At 41.8% G+C, this 8,772-nt stretch overlaps 1 pseudogene; it reads left to right on the forward strand.

Moving 5' to 3' along the window:
* Positions 1 to 4,442: 4,442 nt before the first annotated feature.
* LOC148684326 (small integral membrane protein 14 pseudogene) lies at positions 4,443 to 6,008 on the forward strand (annotated as a pseudogene).
* Positions 6,009 to 8,772: the final 2,764 nt, after the last annotated feature.

Here is an 8,772-nt window from a genome sequence, read left to right on the forward strand (position 1 = left end):
GGCATCCGACTGCTGCCTTCAGCACACCAACCTGTTGGCACCCTAACAATTATAACCCTTGTTGAAAATTTGCACGTTACTCCACATACTATAATTGCTACATGGGATGCTTTGTCCCTATATACTAATGTACCTCTGGATACAGTAAAATCTCCAACCCAAGAACTACTAGTTGATCAGAATCAATCTTCACCACCAGTGCATTTTTAATGGAGATTTTGGATTTAGTTTTATTTCATAATTACCGTAGGTTTGGTTTGAAGTTCTTTATTCAACAACAAGGTGTAGCCATGGGCGCTAAATGTGCTCCCAGTGTGGCTAAAATGTTTGATAAATTTTGATTTAGAACATATTGCTCATAATAACCCATTCAGTGAACACATCCTGTTTTATGGCTGTTATATAGATTTGATATTTATATTTTTTGAAGAAGGGGCAGAAATGGAGGCAGTGAGAGATTTTACTTTCTTGGGCTCCTTGATCACTGCAGATTGTGACAGCAGTCACGAAATTAAAAGACGCCTGCTTCTTGGGAGAAAAGCAATGACAAACCTAGACAGCATCTTAAAAAGCAGAGACATCACCTTGCCTACAAAGGTCCGTATAGTTAAAGCTATGGTTTTCCCAGTAGTGATGTATGGAAGTGAGAGCTGGACCATAAAGAAGGCTGATCGCCGAAGAATTGATGCTGGAGGAGACTCTTGAGAGTCCCATGGACTGCAAGAAGATCAAACCTATCCATTCTGAAGGAAATCAGCCCTGAGTGCTCACTGGAAGGACAGATCCTGAGGCTGAGGCTCCAATTCTTTGGCCATCTCATGAGAAGAGAAGAATCCTTTGAAAAGACCCTCATGTTGGGAAAGATGGAGGGCACTAGGAGAAGGGGACGACAGAGGACGAGATGGTTGGACAGTGTTCTCGAAGCTACAAACATGAGTTTGACCAAACTGCGGGAGGCAGTGCAAGACAGGAGTGCCTGGCGTGCTCTGGTCCATGGGGTCACGAAGAGTCGGACACGATTAAATGACTAAACAACAACAACAATTTTTTGAGGATATTTTTGAACCGTTCAACCACTGGATCAATAGTGTGAGTCCACACTTGACCTTTGAAGGAACATCAAGTCCACATTGTTTACCTTTCATTGATCTAGAATTTTTTTTGGATGAATTAAGGATTAAAGTGCATCCTTATAAGAAAAGCACAGAAACTCCGTGTTACATTACAGGTCTAACCACCCCAAACTTCTCCGAGATAAGCTTCCCTTAGGTCACTTTCTAAGATTAAAACGCAATTCATCGGACCCACAAGACTTTAAAGCAGGGGTCCCCAGACTTACCGGGCTTCGGGCCGGTGCCCGCCGCACCGGGCCGGAGGGCGGGGGAGTGCGCGCCCATGCGCACACGCACACGGTCGGAAAAAAATCGCCGAAAATCGCTTGTGCGCATGCGTATGGGCCTCCCCCGCCCCGGAAGTGCATCGGAAATGACCTCTTCTGGGTCGGGAGAGGCCCATACACATGTGCACAAAGGATTTTCGGCGATTTTTTGCCGATTTTGAAGATTGCCGCCGCGCTGCGCGCCGTAAGAGCAGGCAGCGGCAGCGGGCGGCGGGGGTCATTGCGGGCCGGATTGGGAGGCCAATTGGGCCGCATCCGGCCCGGGGGCCGTAGTTTGGGGACCCTGCTTTAAAGCCCATTAAAAAGTGCTTTCTGCATCTTTATTACGATGAGGTTATCCAAACTCAGTCATAACTGCCATCCAAAAAACACAATTAAGAGAGAGGTCAATCCTTCTTACATCTGGTTCACATGCTAATATAAGATCTTCGCATATTTACGCTTCCCTATAATACAACCATATGACTTTCGAAATCGAGAAAATCATTAGGCGTCATCGGCATATTCTTAAGGACATTCTGGGGTGTGATAATATCCCCTTTTGTCAAACGACACACAAAGTTATTAAAAGATATATTAGTGCATACAGATTTAAAATCCACACTCACACAACCTATATTGTCTAGTCCTCCACGTGTTTTTTTAGATGTGGGCATTGTACCTCCCGTAAATATGCTCTACAGGTAAAAGTGTTTACTAATAAAGAAGGTTTTAAGTTCATTTTACAGGCATTTGCCACATGTGCTACTCCACGTGTAATTTACGTGATTAGATGTCCCTGTGGATTGTTGTATGTAGGTCATACTCTCAGACCTATAAAAGTGAGAATATCAGAGCACCGTTCTAGGATCAGGGATAATCTAGTAGATGCTCCTCTAGTACAACATTTTATTGAAGCATCCCATTTGGATGAGGACTTGACATTTTTTGTAATTAGGACTTATTTGGGTCCTGTAGAACGAGCTAAAAAAAATCCTCATGCAGAAAGGTTTATTTTCTTAATACCTTACACCCCTCAGGTCTGAATACGGAATTTTATTATAGTTGCTTTTTATGAGTGTGCACCAATGTTGACATGCGGAACACTTGAGCATGGACTAAGTGTGCTCTAACTTCCTCTGGGGTAGGTTCGCGGGGACGGTAGAAGGAGATAGGATCTGCCCAGGTGGAAACTCTAGCTCACATGGTCCTTAAATGAAAAATGTATGATATCCGCCAGCAATACCTGGATCAACTATGTATCCCAAAATGGAAACCGGTGATAGAGGTTACACACTTCCTATTACAGGGGAGAGACCAGGAGCTTACTAAGAAAGTAGCTAAGTTCCTTTATTTGATCTTTTGCCGCCGAAGTACAATACAGGACCCTGCCCTTGCTGGAGACCCACGGAGGTGAAATAGAAGTGCCGGCCTCCCCTTCCTTTAGGCAAGTGACTGTACTGATGTTATGGCAACGTGATTGTACTGGCCTACTTGTTTTGAATGTTTGTGAATGTTTGTGGATGATGCAAATAAAGGTTTTGATTGATTGATTGATTGATTGATTGACTAAGTGTGCTTCACTTCTGCGAGTTGTATGGGTCTCTTTAAGAAATGAATTGTATATCTGTGAATTGCTATTTTTTAGATCTGGAAATTGATTACAGTTGTGCATGTGGTTGCATTGATGGACATGTGAAATAGGAATCGGGGTACACAATCCACGTTTAAGGGGTCCAGAAATGAACAGAGAGGGGACACACTCATTGCCCACACAGAAGCCATATTTCTACCTGACATCGGGAATCAGGTCAAAGGGGAAACTGCCTGAACCAAGGGAAGGAATAATCCCTTCTTGCCCAGACTTGCCCCAGGATGCTCTCCACCCTAGTAAACATTCCACGATTATCATAAACCCTGCTATCAACACCCTAGAGGGGCACACATAACAAAAGCCAAGTCAGGATGTCTGGAATGACAGCTATCAGGATCGTTACACAAAATCCCGTTCTGGCTGCTGACGAAGCGTCTCCGTCTCCCTCCCAGAAGAGATTATCGGTTCCAGGAAACGCAACCGATCCTGTGTTAATAAACTATGTCAATTAAAAGGTCTAATTGTTTTATACTGTATTGCCAAAGCTTTTCCTCCTTGCGCTTTTCTAGGCAGAGATTTCGTTTTAACTTTATAACCATGTCACAAGCTGTCAAAACGTTCCTTGAAAGTGTCAATACGAAGTTGCTATGTATCCACTCTGTTCCCTCTTTCCCGCTACAATAATTGTATAACTCCTTCCCAGAACAGCACCTGAAATGTAGCCTTTTGATTCCTTTATTGTTTATATTGTATCCCCTAGACGAAACATTCCTGCAAGCTTCATTTCTATAAACCTTTGTATATTCCGTGGCTCTATATATGTTTATGGACAATTTCATATGAATTCCTATATATCCTATGGACTTTTTACTCGCTGCGCTTTCCACTTTGGCATCCCTTATCCCACACTGCCACCTAGCCAGTCTTGAACAAAAGGACACTAATACACAAAACTCAAGGAAGAAAAACAACTTTATTTAGATTTTGATATCGCTGACGTCTGCCGCATCTCCAACCGAGTTGCCTGAAACAATAAAGGAATGTACATAAGCATCAACTGGACTATCACCAGGAACTGTCACCTTTTGTTTTTCCTCATCAAGGACTATCAACTTGTTTGTCCTCACCGGATAGCCCTCCTCCCAAATCCATTTATCGCCTTTCATACAATTGTGTAACATGTACAGAAAAACCTATAAAACTGTCAACCTTCCTTTGTTCTGGGTTCTTCACTCCGTGCTGCTGCGTGAGAGGAAGGACCCTGTTGCAACAGTTTTTTTATTCTTTAATAAACTGTACTTTGCTTTTGACAGCCTTAGTTTGGTCTCTGTCATTCTACGGCCAGCGGCAACATCGTGCCTGCTTGCCTGGATCCTTGGGCTCTCCCTGGGTCAGGATCCATTTCTCTGGGTTCATAGGAACCAGCTTAAAATTTTACTTCAACATGTATAACACCTGAGCATGGATTAATTTGGTTTTACCTCTACGGTGCCACATGGGTCACTTTAAGAAGGATATTCTGTATCCTCGGATTGCCAACACCTGCAACTGAAAACAATATTGTGCTTGTCCATATAACCCCACATTGTAACAGTTACTGTTTGTCGCAGCTCCTACTTTGCCAGAGATCCACTATCTTGTCACATACATCACATATGGTATGTACAGTTGTTTATGGTATTTATAGTATTCTTTTTGAGAAAATGTGTGTGATCACAACATTGTATGATTTTACATTACCCAGCACTTGTACTACTGATGAAGCCCAGGACGGCGAAACGAGGCTAATATTCCGGAAATCCTTGTCTTAGACTTTGTGAAAGGATTCTGTGGAACTATAACAACTCTTCTTGTGGATTGCATGGACCTGATGAAAAGACGCAGGTGGATCTGACACTAGCACATGTTTAGCCTAAGATGCCCTTCCGGCCAAGAGAGGACAAAGGCACTGTCTCTATATGGGATAGTTTCCAGGTGTATGTTACTTTTCTAAGCTAAGTCTGCCTTCTGGGATCCACCAGAAACACCAGGCAAAAAGCAGAGTGACTCCGCAGCTGCGCCGGCTGGCGTCTTGGGCCTGCGCCTCCTGCTCTCCAGATCCGAGCAAACCCGGTGTTCCGTTATCAAGGACCGGTTTTAGCTTCACCTGAATAGCCATGGCAGAAGGTGGATTTGATCCCTGCGAGTGTATCTGCTCACACGAACATGCCATCAGGAGGCTGATCAATCTGTTACGGCGATCCCAATCCTACTGCACAGACACGGAATGCCTTCAGGAACTGCCAGGACCCAATCCGTCTGCTGATAATGACATCAGTGTGACAATGATAATGGTGGGCTGGTTCTGGTTCTGGCACTGGTACTAAGAAGACATTTTACAGCTGAAAAACCATCCAGCCCACATAACGGACAAGAACCGCCAGCTCCACCTGTGGACCAGACCGTACTGGAGGAAGCTCAGCGCCTGTAACCTTGCACGACCAAAAGAACGAACGTGACCAGAATACTCCTCTATGTCGCACACAGTACTGTTTTGCTCCACACATATAAAATTGTTTTGCACCCCTTCCCATTATATTTGAATAAGTTAACACGTGGCATTTTTGCAGGTGTTAATTGGACTCTATGCATTGCACTTTGCAATAAGATCCAAAAGGAAACGAAAGCCTACGGTAGTTGCCATTTTTTCAAACAAATTGTACTTTCCCTGCATATGGCTAAAGTTGCAAAAATGCACACAGTCCACCAATAATGTCTCCGTGATCTGTGTACATTTATGGGGTGGAGGGAACTGCAACGGAAGTTCCCATTGAATGTGCCATTATCTATAGAGTTGATGTAGAACAGGGGTGGCTAATCTGGGCTCCTCTTAATATTGCTGGACTAAAACTCCCAGCATTTCCAATCAGCATGGCCAACGGTCAGGGATGGTGTAAATTATTGTCTGGCAACATCCAACTGGCCACATGTTAGCCTCCCCAATTTAGAAAATCCCAAAGAGAGGGCAAAGGATCTGTCTCCTTATGTTATAGTTTCCAGGTACAGGTTACAGGTAGGTAGCCGTGTTGGTCTGGATCGAAGTAAAATAAAAAAATTCCTTCAGTAGCACCTTAAAGACCAACTAACTTCAGAAGAAGTTACTAACCAACTAACTTCAGAAGAAGACCAACTAACTTCAGAAGAAGTGTGCATGCACACGAAAGCTCATACCAAAATAAAAACTTAGTTGGTCTTTAAGGTGCTACTGAAGGAATTTTTCCAGGTACAGTATATTACTTTTCTAAGCCAAGTCTGCCTTCTGGAATCCTATTATGAACAGAATTATGTGAGTAAACTCTTTTTATACTCTTATAGAAGACTGTGTCGTGTCACATATTTTAGGAGGGAATAAAGGGGAAAATACCAGGACAATATTATTACAGAGGTTTTAGCGAACCTGAGCAACGCATCTGTTGTGTGACTTTAAAAAGGGGGAATGTCACTCTGCTAAATTGTAGAAGTTGTTAACACAAGTTGGAATAGGATATAATCAAACAATATATCAATATATATAACCCACAGGGCAGAGAGAGTACAGTACATCTCTCACAATGGTCTATCGATGCTTGTGGCTAACCTTTTCGCTTTTAAAAGTGTTTTTTATCTGTTTGTGCTTCTATGCTATGGCTTTTATCTTATTAACTTTGCAAACCGCTTCGATACATTTTGTGATTTTAGTGGTATTCCTACCTTTATAATTAAATGAAACGGGTTAAAAATAAATTTAAAAATGGTGAGAGTGCTGCTGTTGCGTATCCTTAAAATCAGTTTTTGCGCACGCATCGACCAGCCCTAGTCAGTGTAGTATGCTAGTGGCTACATTTCCCATTCAATGGATCAAATCATGCCATTTCACCCTTGGCATTTTAACTCCCGATGTGCCTGTGTGTGTCACCAAACGGGGTCTGTGCGATGCCAACATTCTGTGCTTGTTCATGAATGTGACAGGTGCAAATAAAAGGGGACGGAGCTGGCACAACAGATGTTCCAAATTAATAGACACCAGATGCAGGAAAAGTGAACGGGGCGAAGGAAGAGTTCAAAGGCAGCCTATTGGGGAGAGGAAGCTCCTCTAAAAGAAGTGATGATGGATCGCACGTAGATAGAAGGGCGTGCTTCTATTAGATTGTACAGAGAGAAGTGTAGGCTTTCATTGCCAAAGTATGGGATATATTGAGAAAAACAAGTTTACGGTGCCAGGTCTTGCTTTTTGCTGCAAAATGGGGTTCACACCCAATTTTACATGCTGCAGGAAAAGCATTCCCTTGTGCCTGATGCTCAAGAATATTTAATTTGTAATTTAATATAATATAATTATATTTAAAGAAACAGGTTGAGAAGTCGAATCTTTTAGCAGAGGCATGAAGGGCACAAAATGTGAACAAGAAAGTAAAAAAGAGAGCTATAATAGGTTAATGTATGTAGTATACCAAAGAAATTTAAATCATGATATAGGAGCGGTTTGAAGTCACCAAATGGTAGAGGGGGGGTGAGGGGAGTGGGGAAAAAAAGGGGGTTATTATCAGGTAACCTTAAAAAAATTCATGTATTTATCGTGTGTTTATTTTTATGTTATTATTTATCCTTAAATTATGATTTTGTATTTGGTTATGTTATGTTTATTGAATTGATGCTTTTGAATTGATGGTGCTGGAGGAGACTCTTGAGAGTCCCATGGACTGCTAGAAGATCAAACCTATCCATTCTTAAGGAAATCAGCCCTGAGTGCTCCCTGGAAGGACAGATCGTGAAGCTGAGGCTCCAATACTTTGGCCACCTCATGAGAAGAGAAGAATCCTTGGAAAAGACCCTGATGTTGGGAAAGATGGAGGGCACTAGGAGAAGGGGACGACAGAGGACAAGATGGTTGGACAGTGTTCTCGAAGCTACGAACATGAGTTTGACCAAACTACGGGAGGCAGTGGAAGACAGGAGTGCCTGGCGTGCTATGGTCCATGGGGTCACGAAGAGTCGGACACGACTAAACAACAACACAAATTATGATTTTGTATTTGGTTATGTTATGTTTATTTTTTATTTATTCTTATATTATTTGGATTCAGTCTTACTTTAATTTCAGTTCCGAGAATTTGTTATTTAATTTTTTTTTGTTTGAAGTTGTGAGTATTATGTTTACTATGTTGCTGTTTTTCTGTTGTGTTTTCTTTTACGTTACTGTTTTTCATTTTCATTTTTTGTTATTGTACATTTTGTATATGTTTCTTTTTAAAATACTTAATAAATATTTTTTTTAATATTTTTTTTTTAAAAAGAATATTTAATTTGTGAACACATATCTGCAAAATCTGGAATCCTAAAGCAGGTTGTGGAAGTCATGACAGTTAAATTATGGGCTATAAAATTATACAGGGATGGGCATCCTCTTTAATCTTTAATCTACCTGCTTCTATGCAGCCGTGCAGCCATCAGCAAAAGTACTTAGAATGTAATTTGACTGATGTCCTTGGAGATAAATAACCAAAATGGATTTGGTCTTTTAAACCTATTTTCAAAGAAACCGCAACTCAACAAGGAAATACATCATTTAGCAAGGAAACGAAGCAAACAGGATTATTCTTGGGAGTGTCTGCTTTCGCACGCCTAACAAACTTTAACAAGGTTTTATTCACAGATACAGTCTTACAGTTTGCAAAGATACATTTTTACCCGTAACCATTGTCTTTCTCTACAATGTGGCAAGAAGAGATTGTGAAATGCCTGGGATTTGCGTGGGAAAATAGATCACACCTCCTCCCCTCCC

Source organism: Zootoca vivipara, chromosome 11 (assembly GCF_965207765.1).
Source record: "Zootoca vivipara chromosome 11, rZooViv2.hap1.1, whole genome shotgun sequence".
Taxonomy (NCBI): Eukaryota; Metazoa; Chordata; class Lepidosauria; order Squamata; family Lacertidae; genus Zootoca; species Zootoca vivipara.